The 25,731-nt window shown below is 47.3% G+C and overlaps 1 protein-coding gene across 2 annotated transcripts in view; it reads right to left on the bottom strand.

The window, feature by feature from the left end:
- The window catches only part of Mypt-75d (Myosin phosphatase targeting subunit 75D), a 362,066-nt gene that overhangs the window by 213,049 nt on the left and 123,286 nt on the right, over positions 1 to 25,731 (bottom strand). Inside the window, exon 3 of one of the 2 annotated variants that reach the window (XM_077686726.1) lies at positions 1,150 to 1,263. The exons of the other annotated variant lie outside the window; for it this stretch is intronic. The gene's annotated coding sequence lies outside the window, so the exon portion shown is untranslated. The remainder of the gene's footprint in view (positions 1 to 1,149; positions 1,264 to 25,731) is intronic. 2 annotated transcript variants of the gene reach the window in all.

The following is a 25,731-nucleotide window of genomic DNA, read 5'->3' as shown; positions in this document are numbered from 1 at the left end:
GACAAATTGCGAGTTCCCCACCTAGCGCACCAGGGAGGCGGACAGAAGCAGAGGACGACAAAGCGGGCCACGACACAATATATTCGTTTCATTAAAGACCACCGTTGTAGTAGGCTGCCATGGCAGCCGGTACCTCTAGGTGCGTTTATATTATAACATCCTTTACTTAAACCTATAAACCTCGACCCGACTCTTGGTGTACACCCGTTCGTTCATTCGTTTGTTCATGAAAAATTCCACATGGCTCGTAATGGCATTCTGCACCCCAGGAGCTCAGAGCACCTAACTCTGAAGCCCCACATCATTCACAATTGTCATTTTGCTTTCGGTGCGACCAAGTTTCCAGATACGCTTGCAACCGTTTTATCGGGAGCGAATAAGGTTCACCAGAGATGTTCGCAGCAGCGGCGGCGGCGGCAACAAGACCGTGTACTAATCCACCTAAGCATTTCGTATACCAGCATCCTTTGCAGCGTAAGTGGGGAACGATTCCGAAACAATTCCTACCATTTTTTTAGTCAATCAACTCCAAAACGCCTTCATTCTGTTATGACGCTGCTACACGTTGATTCGAATGATTAATAGACTTGCAAAAGGCTGCTTGGCGAAAGCAGCTTACGTTTAACAATACAAAGAACTGCAATTTTTGCACGCTCAGTGTAGGGCCACTAGCTGCAAAAGTAGTGATTTCTTTCATATGGACGTCAATTTTCTAATAAAGTCGCCAATGTACTAAAATGTACCAAAGTCGCGAATAGCTGGCCAGCTTAATGCTACTATGTTCGTTCGCATAAACGTTCGGAAACGAATGAGAATAAGTGTTTAGAACTTCAAAGTGTCGTTCATATTTCTTGTGACGAAGTCGAGCGTACGTTTCCACATACAATAGACGCACTCGGTTCCTTTTTGTTTAATTCATTCGAGATGTTTTCTGCAATCCTATTAAACGTCACTGACGTCTGTTGCTCACCGTAATAAGACGAATAATATACTAAGCAACATCAACGGTGGCAAGGCAAAATGTACCAAAAAGGGAACGAAAAGGAACTGCGCAGGAGGGTGCACGTTCTCATGTACATGCCACCCAAAAAGCAAAAGAAATGAAATCCCCACTTCTCTGTTACGGCAGAAAAGGAACTTAATACGCACCTTGCTGCTCCCTCAAGTAGACCTTCGGCTTGTCTCTTCTCGTCGATTACAGATGGATCTCCATTCCCGAGTTTTCGGCAATGCACGGAGTCCCCCAAGTCTGGTCGTTAATGCCTGCGACCACAGAACAAGAGCAGATTATAAAAAAACTGGTCGCTCTCGCAACTTGGGCGGGCATGCGCATCTACACACGCACGCGGAGAGGAGGGAAGGGGAGGGGGAGAGAGCAGTGTAAAACGCTCGGGAAAGCACAGGGGAAGTACTGCGTGTTTTTTGAATGAACAACTATCTTTGACGCGTTCGGAATGAAAGTGGAGAAAAAAGGCAGACGTCCCGGGCGGGGAATAAACCCACAGCCTTCGGATTACGCGTACGGTTACGTAACGAATTCGGCTGCTGGGGAGGCTGTGCTTCCCTGAACTTTATGGTGTATTCACGTGCACGTAACTGTATTCTGCAGTTGAGGGGTGCGGGGGACTTCATTCCAACACCTCGGGGTAAACCACCTCACTCGGGATAAATGGAGCCTTCTTTTTAACTCCCGCCGCGACTTTGGCGCCTGCAGCCTGGCAAGTGCAGTCGACTGGCGGGAAACCCCCTCGTGCTCCCTAAGGCACCCAGGCTAATTTGAGACGAAGATCAGTAGTGAACTCTAAAAACTGGGTTTCACACGAAAACCTTGGCCGGAAACCGTGTTAAATGGTAAAAGAAATGGTTGCTGTCAAGGTGGCGTGAGATGTGAGAGCATATAATGTCTCCGTTACTTACACGCGATGGAAGTTAGGGAGATGGGACGGTAATTAGAGGGATCAGAGCGCTTGCCTGTCTTGAATACCTGTGCTACTTTCCTTGCTTTCAAACGGAAGCATGCCAGTAGAAAGGGTCTCGTTAAAAATAATAAGTATTCATCGGCTCTTCCACTCTGAGAAGAAGGACGACCAGCGAAGTTACTGTGTTTACAAAAATTATAAGTATGTATAACTATGTATAACTATAGCGAGAATGGGAGCGCCGGCGGCGGGAAGCTGCTAAAGCCGATCGTGCGTCCGCTGAAGAGACTGGCCCGTAGCAGCAACTACCGCATCGAAAATTGCACAACAGGCAACACAGAGACGCTGCTCGGCGCCACCGCCTTGCACACACAGTGACCGCCGCGCAGAGTGCACAGTGAAGCCGAAGTTTGTCGAGCGTAACCTCGTTTATCGCACCGAGAAGCGCACAGTGAACGCGCTTCACACTGTCTGATGGCCCGCGCCCTTGCGCTTTCCCACGATTACCCTCTCTCCGTCCACCTTGGAACGAACAGGCGATTAAACGCTTTCACTTTTTCTTTGTCGACGCAACGGTGTACACCCACGCGGACGCATACAATTTGCCGCGGCAGCCATATACAGCTTCGCTGTAATATGCGGCCGGAAACAGAAATCGTTCCTTTCAGCACCCTGGGCCGAGGTACCAGAAGTTTCAGGTTGTTCACAATACTATTAATACCGTCAGCTGTGATTGTGATAGGAGCATCTGTGTGAAATCGGAGTTTTGAAGGGTAGGAGAGTATGAGTTTATAACTTTCGAGCGCTGTTCTTGGGGAGTGGGTGAACGACTTTCCGTGCCCATATTTCTGTAGTCTCCGTTCTGTCCAATATTTGGGGGAGGAGACATCTGCTGTCATGACAAACAAATAATCATAAAACTGCGCAATGCTTGGCCCTTCTCAAGCGTAGCTCACTGCAGAGAACTAAGGAGCAACGATTCGTGTTTCCGCTAATCGCCTGAAAAATAAATCAAGGCTGAGCTAAGGAACTGTAGCACACCGCTACCGTGGACTGGTTAGTTGACAACAACCACAAGAACAACAACAAAAAAGCTTCAAGGCGGGACACAGCAGAAAGATGGGCCAGCTGGTTATTGTGTGATACAGATTAGCAGCCGAAAAATATGACACCGAAAGAAAACTGTACAGGACGAACGTTGCTTCGCACTTGAGGAAGAACGATGTGCAAGACAGCGTCGCGGAGTGAGTAGAAAGACGGGCTAGTAGGTCATTACTTGTATGGCCCACATTGTCAGTGTTTGACCCGTACCTACATTTATTCTTTTTTTCTTTTTGGGGGTGGGGGGCACGGCAACGCGTGTCGTCACACACAAAGCCCATCCATACTTTTAATAATAATACGGTTTTATTAATGTGCCCAAAACAGCCGGCACGCACTCACATTGGCGAAGGCTTTAATTGATTTTACTATGTCCCATTTACATGTTTTTGTACCTACCTTTTTGTGGTAATCACTTCGCTTCATTATATAACTTCTTTTCTGGCGCTCTTTGCCCTCGTTGGCCTTGCGCCATGAAACACCAACCATCATCATCACATTGGCGAAGGGAAAATATTGCATTCTTGTGCACTTTCGTGATACGCGGAGATGTAGCATGACTATTGTGAAGCAGATAGTTGACTATAGACACGAATCTAAGCGAACCGTCTTGGATGGTAGCGCTAACGCTTAAAGACGAAAAGGAGATCTCGGCAGGGGAGGAAGCTGCAGTCGAAGACTGACAGAAGGTTTCGCCAACCATTTCAGGCCTGCCTGTACTGCACGTGCCGCCCCATACAGACCACCGAGGCGTAGGGCGGATCGATGTGCACGACTTTAAGGGCTTTCGGGAGAGACGGAACTCCTTTGATGTTCGACGCACAGAAATAGGAGCACGAAGCGCACGACGTGATGCGTGGCGGACGTGTGGAAAGAAGCCGCGTCTGCCATCACGGCTAGAGCCCGCCGAGATCACACACTGCTGGCACCGGAAGGTCCTTAACGGTATCCGTGAAGAAAATGTAATCAGACCCTCGTGCGTGCGACACCACTTTGGTCTTGGAAGAGGCAGCAAATTTATATACCAAGATTTATATTCAAATAAAAGCGAGAAATCCCGGAAGATTAGACAGAATACATTTCCACCACGCGGAGAGCAATTGTGCACCTACATAGTTCTTCCGCAAAGAATTCTGGACAAAGCCTATTCAAAGAAGGAGGTCACTAGAAGACGCGCGGCTGCACTGAGCGCTTCGCATAAAAAATAATAGCTCAAAAGACCAACTTATCGAATTTACCAAGGATGAGGGCCACGCTTTTAATGCTTTCTCAATGCCAAGCAGGCAATCAACGCAGCTTTGTCTCCTCCCAAACTGAAAGCAAAAAGAGCGATCCCGTGCACGCGGCCATACAGCGTACGAAATAATTAGCGATACAGTGCTTCATGTTACGCAAACAGGCAGCGCTTCTCTGCTTAGCCATGACACCTCTGGTGAGCCGTGAATTGGTCAGCCACGACACACCGGTGTCGAAGTGAGCGGAAGATATTACACAGCGAATTAAGAGCGGGGAATGTAAAGAAGGGTAAGCACGGAAATTATTATTAAGACAACTAGCATGCTACGAACGCAGACCTGCACAGCAGGGCAGCAACCACAACAGTGGGGATCCGTAACCGAAGCAGGCGTAAAACAGCGCGAGCATTAGCCTTGATTCGCAAACAACGCAACAACGCTTCATGAAGCTATATATAGCTCGGCAAATTTATCTGAGCAAACATACTGCCGAAGCTCTACACGCATTAAAAGCAGAAGAGAAGAGTAAGAGCTATTGAAAGAATTTTAGGCTAACGCTTCCTGGGAGTTTACAATTTGCTGTCCATATATGTTAAACTTGTCACCAACAAGAACAGAAAGAAACGTGGTGGTGCACAACACTTCGCAACAACGTTTGCAATAGGGAAGGTCAGCCGGAATTTAGTACAGCGGTTACAGGCTACCCCGCCCATTGGGCGCGCTCCTGGTCTCAAGACAGGCCACACGTACACCAATGACGCAGACGGCATGAAGGCTCCTATCACCAGCATGCGCCCCGATGCCCCTCAGACGTCAACGCGCATCTCCGAAAATGTTCGGCCCAGTGTTCGCGTAGCAGAAGGCTCAACGCAAGCAAACAACCCGTAGAGAGACTCACCTGGGCCGAGCGACGAGGCCGAAAAGTCCGTAGTAAGCCATCCAGCAGGGCGTTCGCCTGGCGGGCAAACAGAGCGAGCTACAGGCCGACGGCGCCGCGAACAGCCGGCGATTCAAAAGCGTGCTCCGGCTGCCGGCCGTGAGGCGCGCGTCGACACATGGCCGGCTCAGAGCAGGGAACAAAGGTCAACTGCGCACGCGGGCCGAAGAAAAACCGGGCCACCGAGGCGCGGAAACAAGGAGGACAGAGGAGGCCCCGACGGTCGCGCGGACCTGACGCGAGAAGAAGCGCGCGGATAAAATGCAGACGAAAGGTGGAAGGATAAGGGAAACCAGACCGCGTATCCATTCTGATCGAGCCTCGGAGGAGCGAAAAAAGAAACGGAGATCCCTATCCGGGGCTCGAATCAAGGTCACCCCTTTCGAGGCCCGTACATGATTCGCGGTGGGACGTGTTTTGTTTCTGCGCGATAAGGCGGGGTCTTTATGAAACATCCTCACTCATCTTCGGCTCGGCCATAGAGTCTTAATGCGAGTACGGCACTGCTACTTCTTGGGTGCGATTACCGAACTCCAACCTTTGGTATAGTCTTAAGGAATTCTTACAAGTATTCAGGTTGAAGACGGCAGTCCGATCCGCCTCATTTTCACGGAAAGAAGCTGCTTCTTACCAGAAAGAGGAAATGAGGGGGGGGGGGGGGGGGGTGCGGTAATGTTATACCAAAATTCGTTCAAAATCCCCACCGTGATTACCCTCAGATGCTCCAGGTTGGGTACTCACAGCACCCGTACTCGGCGTTGGCTAAAAAGGAAGTAGTTCTGCCTGATTTGACCCAAATCTAAAAAAGCTGAGTTTACGTACATCAACGTGTTGAGTCTAGCACTCAAAAATAAAGTATCATTAACGTGCACTAACGAGCAAAACATTTTTCGAGATAACGTCGCACATCGATGAACATCATGTTGGATACCGCCGGGGGATTACCAGCCCAAGCATTTTTCAGAGACATTACAACGGCCCGCATGCTTCTTTTGTTTTTTACACCCATAATAAGATGTTCTTTGATTGCAGAGAAGACGCCCGAAATATCCCGCAATCCACATGCACATTTTTCTGACGGACGAGGAAACCGGGAGCACAAAAAAAAAAAAGAAAAAAAAAAGAAAAAGAAACAGGCGGGGGGTGCAAGCCTCCCTTTCAGGCTTACAATACATATAGCGCCACTTCATAATGCAGTGCCTTAAATATCGCGCAAATGAGCCGCGACCCCGACGCAGAAAAAGCACCGCGTGCTCACCGCTCAGAGTGCACAGAGAACTGAATGAAGCGCCAGAGAATGTGGTACTTCCTGAACCCGTGTTCTTTATTTATTGGCGGTACGTTTATTGACCTGGGACATTTGAAGGCGCAATGAGGAAAACGGAACGCTGGATGAAGACTTTTTAATACCTGTCTGTAAATTGTGAGGTGTGGGGGCCACATCGGCTCAGTACTTTTTTTAATAGAGATTTCTCCGAACCTAATATTTCGGAAACTTTTTCCACAGTTGGTGGGTTATGCATGGAAAGCACACACGACGCCATAGTCACCGCGTGAAACTTAAGCATTGTTGTTATAACAATAACAATAATAAAATAATAATAATAATAATAATAATAATAATAATAATAATAATAATATTATTATTATTATTATTATTATTATTATTATTATTATTATTATTATTATTATTATTATTATTATTATTATTATTATTATTATCCAACAAACTCCTCAAAATACACCGAAAACCAAGGTCATCACATACAAAAGAAAAACTGACAGCATCTTGTTATCCTTTAGCATAAGCGGTGAAGTTTTCGCACGTATAGTGGAGGTCAATGATTTGCGTCAATTTCGACAGTTAGTTGAGCTTCTGCACGCATATCCGCGCAATTACCCGCCCGGCTCTTCGATCTGGCATTGTGTGTCACCTATCGAAGGAGTTCAAGGAGCCGGGCTCTCTGCTCAAGCAGTACACGACTATTTGTTGTTCGCAGCTGGAGTATGCATGTGTGGTAAGGAATAGCACGTGAGAAAAAAAAATATAAACTTTATGCACACACTCATTGACAGTGCTCCCTCCCCCACCCCCCGCCCTCCCAAAAATGTATGTTTAACCAAAGCTTCGCTACTGACAACTATAACTTTGGATTGTATTTTGCGCTGACGCTACCATGTTTAACCTCTCGGCGTAACAAGGCGGAAATTCCTTACCTACCCAAAATAATTCACGGCACAGTATCTCTTAATTAGCTGCCACATGTTCCACTCCATGTGCCGCAGAAGTCCACTAGAATAACACAGTGGCGGGTCGGGATATCTGCATCAGAAAAATAAGATTTCAAGCACACTGACCGAAGGGAAACTGATCAATTGAGCCCTAGGCACCTGTGGCAACACCCATATTAGCGCTCTCCAAAAAATATTTAAACAAAATAAGTTCTAGGGCCTCCAATATAAGACGGCTTATATTTCTCCTGAGATAATGACTTCCCAGCAATGCATCTGTGTTACAGGTGAAGCTGACTTTAAATTTTCTCATGAGATAATGTCTTCCCAGCAATGCATCTGTGTTACAGGTGAAGCTTGGTCTTCGTAAGATGGCTTTCCCACATTGATTGTTGCACAGTGAAGCACGTCCATCTTCGGAGGGAGTACCATTACAGAAAGTAACTGCGCTCGGCTAGTTTAGACCGCACAGATGCGGCGAAGTCCGCAAGATCGCTATTCATTTGAACAATGGAGAGGAAAAGGGAGCTCGCTGCCGCTACCAGCACGATCGGCGCTGCGGATGTGGTCCACGCTACGCAGCCGTGACTTAGGCTACGTTACCCGATTCCGCTGCTGCTAGTGACTTAGAGTTATTTAGAGTGACTTGTTTAGAGTTATTTAGAGGACAGAAAAGAGTGAAAAGAAAGCGGGACGAACCCGATTCAACTAAGAATTATACGCAGTTTTTGCTCTCTGGAAAGACCCGTATGCCCGCATTATTATTTTTGGTTTCACCCTCGTGCTCCGCTACCACAACAATGGCCTACAAAATTACCCAACCACTGAAGTGCTCAGATACAAGCCTTGGTAAGACATCACGGTGGTGTGTTACCAGTACCTTAGGATTCCCGGCCATCTGTTACGCAGCGAGAGTGGCAAACGCATCCGTCGTTCATTACTCACACTGAGAAGGCGGGTGTCGAAAAGACCTGCCCGAGGTGTGCTTGCGAAACGCGGGCAAAATGAGCTTGTCTAGAGTTTACACATCACGTTAAACTTTCTTTTCAAACTTTATCGCCTTGGTGAAAATCGCCCTGTAATTACTGGACGCAGATGTGCAATCATTTTCAATCTTTTTGGTTTTGGTCATTCTCTAGGCTTCATTATCATTCGATATTGAAGCCATTTGTTTCGATACAAGTTTCCAGTTCTTTTGTTTCAATGTGAACAAAGACCTGTCCGCCGCGGGAAAAAAAAAAAAAAGAACGTCCCCATATTGCACAACGTTCAGATTAAACAATGCCACACATACCGTAGAAAGCGAGCCTCGGAGATAATAGGTTCAAAACAAAGCCTATAGAAAGTGAATTGCTTAGAAAACGTGGGATGCGCAATGCGGGGTGGACACATCTGTTTTATGTTTATTATTTCTGAATTTGTTACACTCGCAAAGGCACTGTAGATTATCTGTAAGCAAAAAAACAAACGCGCAAGAAAATAAAACTGCCCACAAAGATAGCCAGAAAAAAAAAAATCGAGACAGCGGGCTGTAAGGAGCCCAATCGAGGCCGCTAGTACGGAAAATACTAGTAAAACACTAAAAGCGAAACAAGTGACGAACTGAAATTCTTAACTCGTAAAGCGCCATAATAACTACCAGCTCTTGTGCGTATGTTTAACAGCCAAGGCAAAACAAAAATTAATCAGCCATTTTACTTCATAACCCTTTCAGTCACGAATTATTATATTCACTGCAGAAAAATTTCATACTTGGAGGTTTAGCAGTGTCAAGTGTCTAGAGGTAAGAAAAAAAGGTGCAGTCTCTCTAGAATACTTATTACGCAAATGGCGTCGTGTCCTCATACGGAGACACCATTACTCAATCCTGCTTTTCCCTATAAAAACAATAAATATCCTGAGGCAGTTTACAAACAAGGAGGTGAAATAATAATGTCTGCACATGAAAGAGGTGTTTTTATTGAGAACCAGTTGGGCTTGTTGGTACATAGTTAAAATGGTTGCAGCGCAGAAACGACGACGGACGAGTAAGGAACAGACGGGACGAGCGCTAACTTTCAACTACTTTATCTGAGAAAACACATGTAATATACACCGGTCAGGAATGAAAAAACCCATAAGCAAGTAATCGCTAAAAGTGCACACACGCAAGTGCACAAACACACGTGGCACTAGGTAATCATCGCCGACATGAAAAGTCACGCAGGAAGTCCAATTCTTTATGCGTCAGAGCCACTGAAGGCGCACTTACACAGTGTTCTTAGCCTTAGGTGTTTTTAGCCTTTATAAATGATTTACGCCGCAGTAAAAGAGAACTTAGGACGGCAACACACCGGAGCTCCCACAAAACTTGGTCGCGTCCATTTTGAAACGATGTTTATGAGTGCGGTTCCGCCATTCCACATCACATGGTGCTACCTTTCACTTCCGTAGGTTTCGAACATCAGCCGCACCGCTCTGCAGCATGAGCTCTTTTCGTTTTCACGAGGAAAACGACGAAGAAAGTCGCGTCTCCGTATGAAGACACGGTGACTGAAAGGGATAAAGGTGAATCCCCAGCACACGACGTAGAGATCGGACAAAGTGACGAGCCGCCGAGACCCCTCCCGATGATGATAGTGTGGCACGAGAGAAACAGCGCTACTTCCTTTACAACATCCTCATCCGCGCAACAATGAAAGGGCATAGTCCGTGTCCGAAAAATTGCTTAGTCCCAGAAGAGTTTCGTTTTAGTCCATGTAAGCCAAAAGAGTTCAACACCTCGCGCCTTCCATCTCCACCGGTGGTACCGATGTCTTGGCGTTGGTGGACCCGCTAACCGAGCCACTGGGGACCCTAGATGCAGCCTTGTGAGGAGACTAGTTGAGCTCCTTTTCTCTGGTTTGATTGCACGTATTGCTAGCTGTGTCCGCCTCACGTCATTTTTCTTAGTGGCAGCCGGATGCACGTCGAACATATTGGAAGCAGGCTTCCCTTTCCAGGAGATTATGCGCGTTGGATTCCTGGGGGCTAATACAGCTCTGTGCGTTGACACGCGGCGCACTGTACGCTCTTTAGCTGAAAACAGCCGGTGCACACGGATATTCGCCCCTTCCGCAAACTTTAGTTTGCGGTGCCGACTTGGCTTCGCTTGCACCGCTTATTTTCGTGGTCCATACATATTAACTCTGGAGGACAAAATAGGTCGCGCCTTAACAAACATTTCTTTCTGCCTTCGACCGGCGAATCGTTCGAAATCAACTTGGGTTTTCTACCCTTGCACATTTCTTCTGTGGTCACTTGAGGGGATTGAAGACTGCAATGCTCCTTGGGCGTCACATGTGATGGAAGGTTGTCTATGGTCGAGGAGTTGCTTATGTCATTCACTTGCGCTTCTCCAACCGTCGCAGGAATAATTGCCCCTTGATCTGATACTTTACTGTCAGCGGTGACCTCGATGTATTTAGACTCTGCTCAATTAGACACGAAATGGCCGGTTTCCGGTGTCGTTGCACCTTGCAAATTCATGTTTGTTTTTGTCGTAACTTGGCCCTTGCAATTCACTGCTCCATTAGTCTGATTCGTGTCTGAGGTATCTCCATTTTCGAAGTATTCTTCCGTATTTCGTCGGTGTTCCTTCAGCTCCGCGGAGATTCGATTTCTGTAAGACGCAATTAGGTTTTCTCAGGCTCTCTGAGCTTGGACCACTCTAAACTCAGCCTTGGCCTCTGCCATACAAACTAATTCTTCAAACATGAGTGCATCTTCAACCTCGGTTTCCAATTCATCAATTCCCACGGTGTCTTGAACTTCTCTGTTGATCGCTTTCAGTGTGTCACGATATTCAATCAAATTACGAAGAAGTTCTTTAAACTCACTTATTGGTGGTCTTTCGATTGGGAGGAGGTCTTCAACCTTTCCGATGATGGACGTGATCGATTGTCGGACGATGCGCCGCCTTTCGAGTAGGGCCTCCATATTCCGGTCCAGCGTCCCTAATCTCGTAGGGGCTGGCGACCGGGCTCAGAAAGCAGAAGTATGCGTCGTCTCCACGTTAGTATCGGCCCCGCATTGGATCATCATGTCTTGCGTCGTGCAGATATCTCCCAAGGCTCGGCTTGTTCCATCTTCTTCTTAGGCTGCTTCAATGTTTCTCGAATCGGCGTACAGTCTCTATCAAAAATATGTAGACAAAGGGACGAGCCGCCACGACCCCTCCCGATGATTCCTTTAATCCTGATGATGATAGTGGGGCGCGAGAGAAACAGCGCTACTTCTTTTACAACAGAGGTGACACAGAATTTAGGGGAAATGTACGAGCAAATTATGTTTCTCTTGAGCGTTGACAGCGGTCATCCCAGAGAAGGACACGTGCATTCACGCACGCACTTTTATTTTGACTCTACTGATCTTGAAAATGGTTCCTGTTCATAACTAATCAAAATGCACATCCGAGTGATGACACGTATAAGGTCAAGGTTGAAGTCATGTCTTGATCTTGAAAATAGTGCCTATTATTAACCTACTCAAGATTCGTGTCCAAGTGATGATAGTATGAGCTTGCAGGTCCAATTCATGTTCTGAACGGCGAACTACTTTGTGGTAGCGACCGCGTGCCACACACACACCCGGACGTTCGTGTTCCGACGTCTTGCGCTTCAAAGACACGCGCAGCCTCAAGAGTTTTCGGACATGAAAAATACATGAAACCCTATCCATATGAGCTTCGCTCTAAACACAAAACCCCCAGGCACCATCCCACGGTACTGTGCCGCGCAGTCGCCGACACTCCGGGCCGGGTGAAACAGTGACATCCTCAATGTGTATGCGCACACCAAGCAGCGTTGCTGACCGCGATAAGGCCGAGGTCAGACATTATCTCGCCGCTCTTCGCGTCAGACGTGACGCACTCGAGAGCGCCGCACACTCGTCTCGCACAGTGGGAACGGCTGCTCCTTATCCTCGGCCTGCACGGGCTTTGCGAGTGAGCCGAGCATGCACGGACCACACGAAGAGACTGGAGAGAGGAGATGGTTTCAGAACTGACACAGTGCGGCGGGTGAGGGGAGCGCGCCATGAAAGGGGTCAAGGCAAAACACCGGCGGAAATACCACAAACGGGGGAGGTCGAGCGTAGACTGTTATGGCTTAGCCAATCAGGTAGGGGGCTGTTTCTGCTATAGTCGGGCACAGTTATATCGCAGCACAGAACGTGCAATGAACAGCCTCACCACCAGCCGTACAAGTTAAAGCTCCAAGTACTGCTTCGGAATGCGCAAAACTCTCCGTGTACCTTACCACACCATGAGCACACTTAACAATCATACGTATACCACTAGTACCTCTCGAGCAGACTCGGCGTCCATAAAAACGCCCGATTTAACAGTAACACCATGCGTAGACAAGCATCAACAAAAAAGAAAAGAACGACGGCGCCAATTGAATGAAACAGGGTCAACAGAGCGCGCCTTTCCTGGTGCGGTTTCCTCGCAACAGCTGCGTACACAGTTTCCACATTCGCTTCGAAGAACTTAACCTGGCGGAAGAGGGAGGGGGGTCAGGTAGGTGGCGTCCTGCTTCACAAAGGGCCACGGTACGGTACGGTACGACAACTTTATTGATAGTGCCTGCAGACGGCTTGTCGCCCTGGTCTTGTTAGGGTACTTCGCCGCGACGCAAAGGGCCACGGCGTCAGAAATGTTCAGCCCCCACATTTCAAAGGGCCACGGCGTCAGAAATGTGGGGGCTGAACATTAATTACGCGATGAGGCGCACAGCGCTCGGCTACGGACATCCCGTCTTATGCACGAGTGGCCCGTGGTAGCAAACAATTGCTTTCACAGCGGCAGCGAATGGCTCAGGCGAGTGATTCATAAGCGTCGAGGACCATTGTGGGGCAGCGCTGATCACGGTGCCGATACGAAAGCGCTCCGCCGCTACTCCAGCGGCTAGCTTGGTTGTAATGCAAGCGCGGCGGGCCCTGCTCGGGCCGCCCCAGTCGAGGAGTAATTGAGCGCGAACAAATCGGACACTCGCGCTCAAGTGCCAGAGCGCGCACGCTAGGCCGCCGCAACGGCCGTATGCCCGCGAAAGACGAGGGCAAACTGGGGTTGCTCGGGACCCGCGTGACCTCCAAGAGCCAATGGCAGGAGGGAACGTTATTTGCGTCATCAAGCTACGCTGCGTCGATATGAAAGGAACTTCCGCCTCACAACCTCAAAGACGGCCAGACAGGCGCACACACGCACCGCTTTGACTCGGGTTCAAATAAATCACCGCCTTAGAAAAAAAAAAAAAAAAAAACACGACATGACCAGTGTAGGGAAAGCTACACGGTATTAGCGTAAAAATATCAGCAGCAATACCTTCTGGGAACAGGAAAGGAATACTGGAGAAGGAAGAGGAGCATGACAATCGATGTCACCGGCCGAAGACGCGGTGAAAAGAACTATATCAGGTGTGATGGAAAAATCATGGTTGAAATTGAATAGAAGGCGGACGTGTGCACGTAATGCAAACGACGGACAAGTGAAACTACAGTCGGGCTGCGAAGAGAGCGGAAGTGACGCAGACGGAGGAAGCTCGAAACTCGAACAGGCTGAAGTAATGTCCTCAATGTCGAAATATTTGGAAGGGGGGTACGCCCGAAGCAACACCTGGGCTGTGAGGCGCGCTGTGCTGGTGGAGGGCTTCGGATTAATTTGGGCCACCTGGGGGTCTTATTTGGGGGCCACCTGGGGGCCATCTGGGGGTCCTATCTAGTGTAACAAGGTGAACCTTTCGATGATGAATCAAACATTCTAACAATGAACCTGAGAGTGTCCAACGCACCCAAGGGTTACTCCTCGCTATTAGAAGTACCGTGTGAAGGAGGCCAATAACTTTTGACCACCCAAGCTTGTTCTTTATCGCGTGCGACGAAATCGAATCACTGCCGGGTTCCCCCCCTCCTTTTCATTTTTCTTCTTCCATAGCTGCAGCCGCATTCTAGAATCTCACCGACGACACCTTATGACAGCTGATACTTAGACCCGAGGATGAAATAAAACTTTCCGTGTTCCACTTCTATAGTCACTTGCAATAACGGTGCGGAACATACAAGTGCATCATTTTATTAATTTCGTCTCCCTTGCTACCCAAGGTCCTTATCTAGGAATAAACACGTTTTCCCGATAAAACACGTTTTGAGCATTACCACAAGTGCCCTTATCGCGTGAATGCATACTCGTGAAAGGGTTTCTTTATTTATTTTTTAGTTTTCCCGCTTAAACCACTTTATGCACCGCTTCTCAAAGACGTAACAGGAGCCAAATCGGCGACCTTTGGCTCCTCCAGGTCGCCCTTTGTGTCTCACTCTAATGTTCCCTGATCCCAGAGTCGACCACTTCTCCGCATAACGTCCTAGGCGTCGATCTGATAACAGACCGACAATGCGAAAGAAGCGTTGCAGACACGCGGCTACATTAATGAATCAGTGAATTTAGTGAACAGAAAAATTAAAGGAAAGTCCACCAGCGGACGTAGTTCGTCATACCTAGAGGTGGACACCGGAACGCCTGCTGGTGTGGGAGGTCTATATTCAAGGTACGTACATGCTCGTGAAACGCTACAAGTTCATTCAAAAGCAAGACGACTAAATACATTGAAAAATTATGTTTATGCATTCTCTTGTGTAGCTGTAACAGACAGGATGCCTGCATGTTTACTCATCGCCGATCTTCCTCTTCGAACCTAGGAGGTCTCTCGTTTAAACCCGGGATGCGCATACAACTCGCCCCCCAAAAGCGGTGGCAACGCAAAAAGAAAAAAAAATAATATTTTCCCCAAAGATATCACGTCTCGAAGCAGGCGTCGGACCGATCATGATCCTGCACGCTTGCACGACAAATTGTCAATAAACCTTTGATCGTGCTTCGACTGGAAAATTCCGTCCCTTTCGGGATTCCAGACATGCCAATCTTCAAGAAAAGTTCTTCAAGAAAAAAAAAAAAAAAAACCTGAATTCTACATAGCCCAGGAAGCGCAAAGCGAAAAAAAAAATTCCCGTGCCACTACTGTTCATTGGCGCCCAGGAAGATGTGTAGAGCGAGAATATCACGCAAGAAAAAGGCCGCAAAGCAAAACATGTATAATGCAATGAAGGCCGACGATTTTGTAAGCGAAACAGACCCTTCCTTACCCTCGGTAACGATATTGTAATTTCGCCGCCAGCTTTCGCTTGACGCTACTGTTGATACGGCGTTCGTCGTGTCGGAGAGCAGGCTTTTCTACAAAGCACAATTTCGCGCTTTTAGAAGACCGCCTGTATTGTCTTTTTTTTTTTTTTTTTCTCCGCTCACTGCAGTACGTTTAACTCACAAGGTGCAACGGCACAGCATGGCTGCCAGGCCTTCAAAAAGGCCGGGAATACTTTCAGAGGGTAGGCTTTCAAAAACAGGGGGCAGTCATGCAAGACCGGGGAAAAAAATTACGCCACCCCTAATCGGTACCAACCCCAAGCACTGAAGCAGAACCCACCCTGTTACCCGGCGGCGCAAACGAAAGCCGTTGCGAGGACAAATGAAAAAGGGGGAGAAGAAAGAAAAGAAGACAGCGAAAGCAAGGCACACACGAGCAAGTACAGCGGAGGGAAAAAAAAAAAAGCCAGCGAGAGAGGGCAGGACCAAGAGGCTGCGGAGAACAGCGCCAGGAGCGAATAAACAAACGCTTCCCAGCCCACATCGACTGCCGCCGCCAGAGGTAAAACTACTCGGGCCGAGTTCGATCCGCGGAGGCAAGAAGAAGAAAATGACAAATCACGGACGCGGCATTGTCAGCCGTGCCAAAGCACTAAAGACAGGCGGCCACCATCGGCTTCATCTCTTGGTGCCGGAGGCTCCGGGCCGCGCGCACCTCTTCGGCAGTGATCGCGCGGGACGCGGAGGAGCACCGCCGAAACGCAATCCATTCATGTGCGACGCTATAGAGCACACGCGAAGAGCACCAAAAAACAGCCTCTGCGAGAAGACCACCCCACGTCCTCTCCTTGACACGGGCCCAAGTTAAGAGAGAGCTCGGACTTCGGATCGAAGGCACCGATGTGGGCTACGAGGTGCGTCGTAGCGCAGGGTGCCAGATTAATTCAGACCACGCGGGCTTCGTTCCCACACCCTTAACGTTGTCTACGTAGCGCCACAATGACTAGGGACACGAACCGCTAACATTAAGGTACGTGCACGCACTATATAGCGTCGAACTTACCGTTCCGGCCGCGCTGCGGGTGATGGCTGCGGCGCAACGCCGCTGGCGGCCGTCGGCAGGGCGGCGCGGCAAGTTCGACGTTAGTGTGCACGTACTATGGTCCATAGAAATGCAAATCTTTCTAGGCACCATACACGAATCTGTACAGCACGAGAGCGTCTCACCAACTGAGAACCCCGGCGGATGAACTACGAGGTCTCACACGCTTCTTCACTTCCTTCCTTATCGTCTTGTCTTTGACGCGCAGTTTTTCTCTAGAAAGCAGTTCTTAAAGTGGGCTAGTTAGACGTGCGCGTGTATTTTCACTGTCTGCTAACTGAGGTCGGTCACGCCGGGTGCCTTTCCAACGGCCTTAACCTGCTATTTTGTTTAATCAACTACGATTTCATAATTACGATGTCAGTAAGCTTTTTGCGGCAAATTCCCATTAAAGGAAACAATCCCGCGTACAACGCGGCCGGGTCCCACCATTCGCTGCTCTCCGAACGAACAATTCTGCTTTGAATTGAGGAGCGAAACTCTCTGCTTTAGAGACCCGCAAAACTATACTCCATGAACAGGTGCAATCAAACTAATGACACGTGCCACACTTTCATTTATTTTGTTTATTTTTTTTTCAACGCCAACAAATTTATAAAGACAAGCTCCTAACACGCTTGGACTGACAGTAAAACGTATGTTTACACTTTCATTCAAGAAAGCAACTCACAGAGCTACTCGAAGTATATTCAAAGCGTTGCAATCTAAGCTTAAAGCCAGTCAAGTTTAATTCGACAATAACAGTCAAAGGAGATGAGGTAGGGTTAAGTTATTCACCTTAGAATACAATTTATAAGAAACTCCTTTTTTTATTATCTTCGTTGTAATACGCAAGAATCGTAAATGACTGCCAATCTAGTGATATATCTTAATTTAAGAGAGGCGTCTGTGATGAAGGAATTTCCACGAGCACGAAGGGCGTTGATATTTATTCAGATACCCTAAAGGCCCCGAAGGCATTACATAGGGGGGTTACAATGTGTTGGATACATTTCAATTCAAGAACAAAAACAGTCAAGATCGGGCACGTAACAGGAAAAGGCAGACAAAAAAAGTAACAAGCGCACATAGTACATGGTTTATGGCTCTGATAATTTCAGCTATCTATACATAAAAATCGCTTCAAATGGCTCACAAACAAATCGTGAGTATGAATTGTGGCAATATTTTTTGGTGATCGATTCCAATGAAAGATGGCCAAGTACAACGGAGATTGACGAAGATGATTACTACGGGCAAACAAGGGGAGGACTTTGAAAGGGTGACCTACACGTGGAAAAATGCGATGGGCAGGTTTGATATGCGATGCAGCAAATGACGACGGACAGTGATAGAGCCGGTGGAAGTGAGATAGTAATGCTAGTAATCTTCGGTAATAGTTCTTAGTAATGAAAAGTGCCGTTTTATTTTGCAAGGCCTCCAATTTGTTTGTTAAGTGTGTCTGGTTTGGGTTCCAAATAATCGACGCGTACTCAAGTTTGGATCGAACTAATGTATTATAAGCTAAAAGTTTAGTTGACTGAATAGCTAGATACAAATTTCGTTTGATGAAACCGAGTGTTTTACTTGCCTTGGAAATTATTGCATCAATATGTTCATTCCACGTAAGGTTGGACGCCAAATAGACACCCAGATATTTTAGTGTAGAAACGTTTTCGGTCACTGTGCTATTAATAAAATACGAATTAAGGTGCATGTTAGTAGACCTGGTAAATGTCATAGCTTTTGTTTTGGAAGCATTTATTTGCATTTGCCAATGCTCACACCAGTTAAAAATGGTGTCCATGTCTGTCTGTAAAGCATTAGAGTCTTCATAGCTGTTAATTTTTCTGTAAATTACGCAATCATCGGCGAACATTCGAACATTAGAACTTAAGTTATTGCTTACGTCATTAATGTAAACCAAAAATAAAATTGGCCCCAGTACAGAGCCCTCGAGGCACTCCTGATACTTAAATAGTTCGCACTAGATAAAGTTCAGGTCAGGCGGTCAGGTCACATAAGACAGCAAATTGATAAATAGGCTAGCTTTACTACTAATTATGCGATAAAACGAAGTAATTTGTAAAACACGGAGAGCAAATAATTGGACAAAACACGCAAAGCAAGGAGCAACTATGGGAGCAAGGCAGTCTACGCCAAATGTAGCGGAGGGTTTTGGGCCTGCCAAGTATGCATACTAATCCGTAACGTTTTTTATTGTCCCAAGACCTGTTTTAGTTGTTTCTTTATTAAATATCATTATATCATGATATTCATGATAATCATTAGACATCGCCTTGGAGGGGCGTACGCTATGACGTGTCTTTCTCAAGTGTTGCCACGATTACGGCGAACGCTGGAGTATTTTTTTTTTAGCCAATCTCGGCCAGTCCCTTTAAGTGGGTATGCGTGGCTCGACAAACGTGCGCAGGGGACACTGGCGGTCGTCACGAAGCACGCGCACACGAGCGCTAGGCCTTTTCTTGGTTTTGTTAAGTGCCGGACAGTCACCGCGAGGCCCGCGCTCACGTCCGCGCGCACACGTGTGCGTGCTCACGTGTGCGCGCTCGGCAATTTATTGGTATTTTTTACTGCGGACACGAAAAATTACCATTTGTTAAACAGCTTCGCTGTTAAAATGGAATACAATTCCCAGTATTATACTGCTGCTTGAAATAACCCTTCAACCATTCAACCCTTCAACTTGAAAAGCGAATATCCACGTTTGAAAAGCAGCTACCGCGAACGCGTTTATGCAGAAATATGAACCGCATACGGGTCATACACCTACATTATCAGCCTGGCATTTAGCTATCATACTTGATATTCTATATGCTGAGCTCTGGTGACGTAAGACGACGTTGAGATTGCAGGCGAAGTGACAAATTCCAATTCTAGATCGGGTCGGCTGGGGGCCATATACAGTTGAACAGTGAAGTTGAGGCAGGGAGAAACCATTCCTTCGGGGTGAAATTCATGTCGAAGTATACTTGAAGTAACTTTGGTATTCGCCACCATAAAGCTTCCCGGGAGGCATGCGCAGCGCCTTTTTCGTCGCTAGATTCAAAAAGAATCAAAATCGCTTTTAAACATACCTTATGCTTACACAATTGCGACCGCCGGAAGTTGTGCATGTTCCCAACAGTGAAAGGGCGTTTTTTACGCACGAAAAAAAAAAAAAAAAAAAAACCTTGGACGCATTGCTCACATATTAGAAATAGACCTGGTAATCCTGGAAAACGAAATGCAACTAATTCCAAATAATGAGCCAGCACGAAGTACTTCTGCGTGCCCGCATTACCTTTTTCTGCCGTTCCCCCTCAGTTCCGTTTCGCAAGCGGCCCAGTTTTGCGGCGAAGGCCACACTCGTTCTTAGCCCGCATAGGCTACAAGTTCGGGGATAACGGTAGCGCCGTAACCAACAGGGCTCATGCAGCTGCGCTGCGCAATAGATGGCAAGTTTGATATCGGGGCATTTTAGCAGGGCGCGCAACGCGAAGGCGTGCTGGCGACTACCGAGCTATCGATGCACTTCGAAGAACCCCGGCCGGCCCGAATTAATGCCGAGCCATTCAGGCGCATTTCTTTCCAAGACGTGCTGCTTGCCATCAATAAGCGTTTATTGAGCACGTCAACCTTATGCCGCGCCCACTCGGGCCAACTTCAACGCACGATTGCCACATTTGTTTCGACCAAACAATTGCACACAGGCGTTGGTGAAAGCAGTCATTTCAGAGTACACCACATTAACGATCTCTCTCTCATGAGTAGGCAGAACGTTCAAAAATCGGCATACACATGCAACTTTGCCCATTCCGGAGACCAGTTGAAGCCGTGTCGGCATGCGCACAATAAATGCAAGCACCAGAGCGTAGAACGAGAAAAAAGATGGTATCCTCCAAATTTCTCGACACCAAACATATTGTACCTTTGGTATTGTACAGGAGACTACCGTACCAAAACGTGCATACCATCTCCAGCACCAATGTTCTTTTTGTAGTTGTTTAAACACTACACAAATGGGGCTGCGGAAGGGGTGACCACTACGACAACAAGGTCTATTGTGGGTGATCGCTGCACTCAGCGATATTACATAGCTGGCTTTCGTCATTCGAAACCACAACTGGCTACAACACGCTATCTTGGTTGTCGGGTTTCGGCCATGAGCCACAGTGAAAGATGTGTCCCCAGTCTCAAGTACCGCCAAAGAGATTTGTCTGCGACGATCGAGAAGCGCTGAGGAGGTACAAGCGGAAGTGGCCGTGATGGGAAGGAGCGTGGCGGTGTCGCTTGTGTTAGTGACCACGCGCCGATCTCCCCCTGTTCTCAGCGATCGCATGCGCATCAAGTAACTGCACTTAGATATCCCTAACTCCAATGTCATGACCGCACGCCGATACTCCACCTGTTCTCTGAGATCACATGCACATCAAGTAACTGCACTTAGATATCCCCAACGCCAATGTCGACCCGGAACCGTGAACGACGTGCCCAACGTACACATGCACAGCTGGGGTGAATGGAGCGGTCCCGACTAGCCCGAATGGCAAAAGTGCACCCTAGCACTGGCATATATGAGCTATTAACGTTCCCCCCCCCCCCCCCCCCCCCTTTCCGTTTCGCTGTCCAGCGGTATTAGCGGTGAGATGTTTGAGTGGCGCCCCCTGGCTCTGACGTCGGCTTAGGGACTCGCGCCGCTGTCGTCTGCTACACACCGCTTGTGAGGGGCAGCAGTGCCTGTGCTCGAAATCGCCCGCTTTGATGTTTTAGTGCATTAAACAGCGTATTTTTAGTAATTCGGTCATTTTTGCAAGCTTCTGACACATCTGAATAATTTCGAGTTGCATCCCCCACAAGTCTGCAACACACGAGAAGAGAAAGAACAACTTTCTTCAGAACATCCTTCAGAAGCTCGTGTTCATCCTGTCTTTTCTAGTTTATTCGCGAGGTTCAGCGTACAGGTAAGTATTCAAATGAGTTGGCTTCCCTACAGTATTTTTGAGATGCTGTTATGACGACTCAACAGTCTAGTGCTACGTACACGCGCATCGCACAGAAGCTGTCTTCTATTTTTTTCGTTGTTTTTGACTTGTATCAGATGAATGTTTTTTATGTGCCCAACGCATCATTAGTAGGTTTGGGGATATTTCGGAGGCTCACAAAGGTCGTGAGGATACTTTCTTCAGGCTGTATGCATGACATACATTCCCTTCTTCACAATTTGGCTTCCATTATGGCTACTTGAAAGAAAGTACATATCCGCAGCGTGCGTTGTTTATTCACATGCAAATGCAATGAGAAGGTTTTTCCTACGCCACCGCGACCGCGCTCCATGCAACGTTCACCAGAGTACTCGAAGGTGGCTTTTATGCTCCGAATTTCTATCGTAACCATCGTTATGATAACGAACCGACTCTCAACCCGAACAATTGACATGATTACGGTGTTTAAGGCTTGATATACTCGCTGACGAACGCCATAAATAATATACGCGCATATAATACAAGAATCGGAACCGATGAATATACCCAAGGAGCTCTCTTCAACTCTATTTAACTCTTCCAGACGTAAAGAACAAACCCAGGATGGCGATCTATGATTTGGAAAAAAATACTCTTGCTAGTTTGTCCTGGACTGCGGACCCGGACCACTAAACAGCTCGATTTTACTTTTAAATGGAGTTTTCTCCTCCTCCCGCTCCTCCGCCTCCTCTTGAGTGCAGTTTTCCTACAACGCAAATCTGAATACTGGGAAAACATGGCTGTGAAGAATGTACTGAAATATCCCTCGACGTCTGAACAAGCATAGCGTTACTGTATCTTTACCGTACAGTGACTCGTTTTGCTCAATAAACTTCCATACTGGTTACAAGCGTGGTATAACACAGTGGGTTATTCGGAACTCAACCTATGGTTCTTGCAGCCCCATAATGCATGTTAATGGCAATTTTATTGGCGCAACAGCCAAATTTGGCTAAATGCGCCAGACACAGGGTAATATAATAAATTTGAACACGCTACGGTAAAAGGCTCATGTAAAAATGATGTAAAATGGTAAAATCAAAGCTTCTGCAAAAGCTTGATTGCACTAAAAAATAAAAAAAAACCTTTTCCAGAGGAACCAGGGGTTAATCAGCTATATTAGTAAAACAGGGTGCAATGGAATGTGAAATTTATAAAAGTGGGGAAAAATTCACGTAATTCACCTTGTTTTCGTAACTAGGACACTCTACAAGTATGTGTATTACTGTAAGGCGCTTCCAACATTGCTCACATTCTGGAGGGTCTTCTCCCAACAACAGGAAGTTGTGAATCAAGCGTGTGCCCAATTCTTAGGCGACATAAAACCACCTCTACAAATCTTTATGTCTGCAACTCTGCCACCCTCTCAAGTGTGGCTTTACAAGGTGGAGCTTGTTTTCATTTAGTTCTGTCCATTCGGACTGCCACTTCTTCGATATTGATAATTTTAGTCTCCTCCTGTAACCCTGGTAGGGTAAACGAGTTTCCATCACCTCGAGCTCTTTTGTATGGGTTGCGAGGGCATCGGCCTTTTCACTGCCGTCAATTCCTAGATGACTTGGTACCCAACAGAAACTCGCGTCTAGGTGATTTTTGCTACAGTCCACTAGTTGGTTGCGCACTTGTTGAACCAGCGGATTTTTGGTTTTGTTTCCTGAACAGAGGGCTGCTAGTGCGCTGAGAGAGACAGTCAGAGAAGATGATTGACTGCGGTGCCCTTTCAGTGCATACTTTGTTTAAAACGAGCAGTATGGCATGCAATTCGACAGTGAAGATACTAGCGTCAGGTCTGAGCCATTGGCACTCTTCGTAATAAGGTCCAATTGCAGCTGCTCTCACATGACTTTTTCCTTTAGAACCGTCGGTAAAGTAGGTAGCACGTCCGGCATACCTGAACTGGAGATCTAAGAACTCATGCTGCAGTAGTTCCTTTGGAGTGTTGTGCTTATTGTACTTCAGCAAGGAAAAGTCACACTGTGGCTTGCGGTATTCCCATAGAGCCCCTGTGTCACGTTCTGCTCCAAGCACTGAACAGTTCATCTCTCGCGTGAAGTATTGCCGCCAGCTTGCCCGTGACCACACTACTGAGTGTCAGCAGGACAGGAAAGAGCGCTACAACGCATCTCACCGAACTGTTGATTTCCGACTTGGCGATGAAGTTTTGTTATGGACTTCTTTCCGCGTTCCTGGACTTTGCGAAAAGTTCCTTCACCGTTTCCTTGCACCGTTCTAGAGAAAACCTTACCGGTCAACTTCCGCATAACCCCCGTAACCACAACCACGTGCGCTCTCATCCAGCGGCCGTGCCACAACTACCGACCACCGATGCCGAGGCACCGAAATTGTGCACGTGTCTCGGCTAAAGCCGTTCCATCGTCGTCCTTCCGTGTGATTGCGGCCGGGAGGCCGCCTCGACGGGCGGAGGGAATAAGTGTGAGCGCGAAGCTCCGAAGTGTAGAAAATCATTTATTTCACTTCCCCATTATCCCCATCATCAAACACATCGAGGAACACTTCGTCTACTACGGGACTGATCATCATCATCGTTGGTTGCTAAACCGGTGTTCGGAGACGGCTTTGTCGTAACATAAACGCCTTACCTCACCGAGTACCCAAGGCCCTTACAAGTGGGTTCTGTGGGTGACAAGCATGGTACCATCAACATAAAAGTCAAGGGCTGCGGTACCTGAATGCGGTACCTGAAAAACATGGTTGGAATAGTCCGAAGCCTGTTGGTAAAGAGAGTTTCAAAGAAAAGATTTCTCATTATGTACATGTTTCCAAGGAGTACTCTCCATTTGATAAGTGACCATTGATTGGTTTCTGTATACAGGCTTTGTACCGGAGATGTCCGGAAAGCTCCTGTGCTTATTCTCAAGCCCGAGTGGTGAATGGGGTCGAGAGCTTTGAGAACAGATTCGCGACCAGATCCATAGATAAAACAGCCATAATCCAGTTGGGAATGAATTAGACTTGCACAGCCGCAAAAGAGAGGTACGATCTGAGACCCAGGTTCTATAGGATAAATGTTTTAAAACATTCATTGATTTAAAACATTTTTGTTTTAGATAATTAACGTGGCTTTTAAATGTTAACTTTGGTCAAATATTAAACCAAGAAACTTGTGCTCAGTTCGAACAGGGATTTGGGCCGATTTAATGCGCAGCTGAGGATCTAACACAATTCCTCGGTACAGACTGAAAGGCACATAGACTTTTTTTCTGCACAAAAGTTATACCCATCTTCCTCAGCCCACTGCACTAGACGGTTTATGCGTATATGCAGTTGTCTTTGGCAGGGTGCTAAGTTGCACGAGGAAAAGCTGACCTGAATATCGTCCGCATAAAGCGAATACATCAAAGATTTACGTATTACCTGTGCAACTTAGTTTGATTAGGAACAAGGTAACACTGAAAACATCTCCCTGAGGTACGCCATTTTCCTGAGTATACACATTCGATAATATTGTTCCAAACTTCACTCGAAAAGAGCGATTGGAAAGGTAACTTAATTGGGAAGCCCAACCAGGGGAGCGTGCAGGTAGTCACGCTAGCCATACGTGTCCGCTATAAATTCATGTAAAATAGTCTAGGTAGGCCATTTTGCACAAAGTTAACCCTTGCCGCCTGAGGGTAAAAGGAATAAACACGAAAAGAGTAGGTGACAGGACAGGCATGGAAAGATGACAGGACAGAAAAAGACAAACAGTGAGGGAGATAGGAAAAGGCGACTGGCTGATTTACCCAGGGCGGGTCAATCCTGGGGTACCGTCTACAGGAAGCAGGGGCCAAAGTGGCGTGTTGCCGCCACCAGGGCGCCGTAAAGGTAAAAAACAACCCTGGCTTTGGCTCAGCCACCAGGACGCCCTTTTCCCTGGACACGGATAAGCCACGCACAGCCGGGGCGTGCGTGGGTGGGTCCAACCCACATGGGCTCGGGGTCCGCGCTGTCGCCACTACCATCACCTTGAATAGACAAGGTGCCCCTGCGGGGGCTCAACAAAAAAGGTGTGGAGGTCCTGTCCAAGCATAATTAAATCGGAAACCT

The sequence above is a fragment of the Haemaphysalis longicornis genome, unplaced genomic scaffold (genome assembly GCF_048455015.1).
Source record: "Haemaphysalis longicornis isolate Haplotype H1 unplaced genomic scaffold, Haemaphysalis longicornis Haplotype H1 scaffold_1, whole genome shotgun sequence".
NCBI lineage: Eukaryota > Metazoa > Arthropoda > Arachnida > Ixodida > Ixodidae > Haemaphysalis > Haemaphysalis longicornis.
Note: the sequence above shows the minus strand (reverse complement) of the source record. Positions and strands in the feature narration are given on the sequence as shown.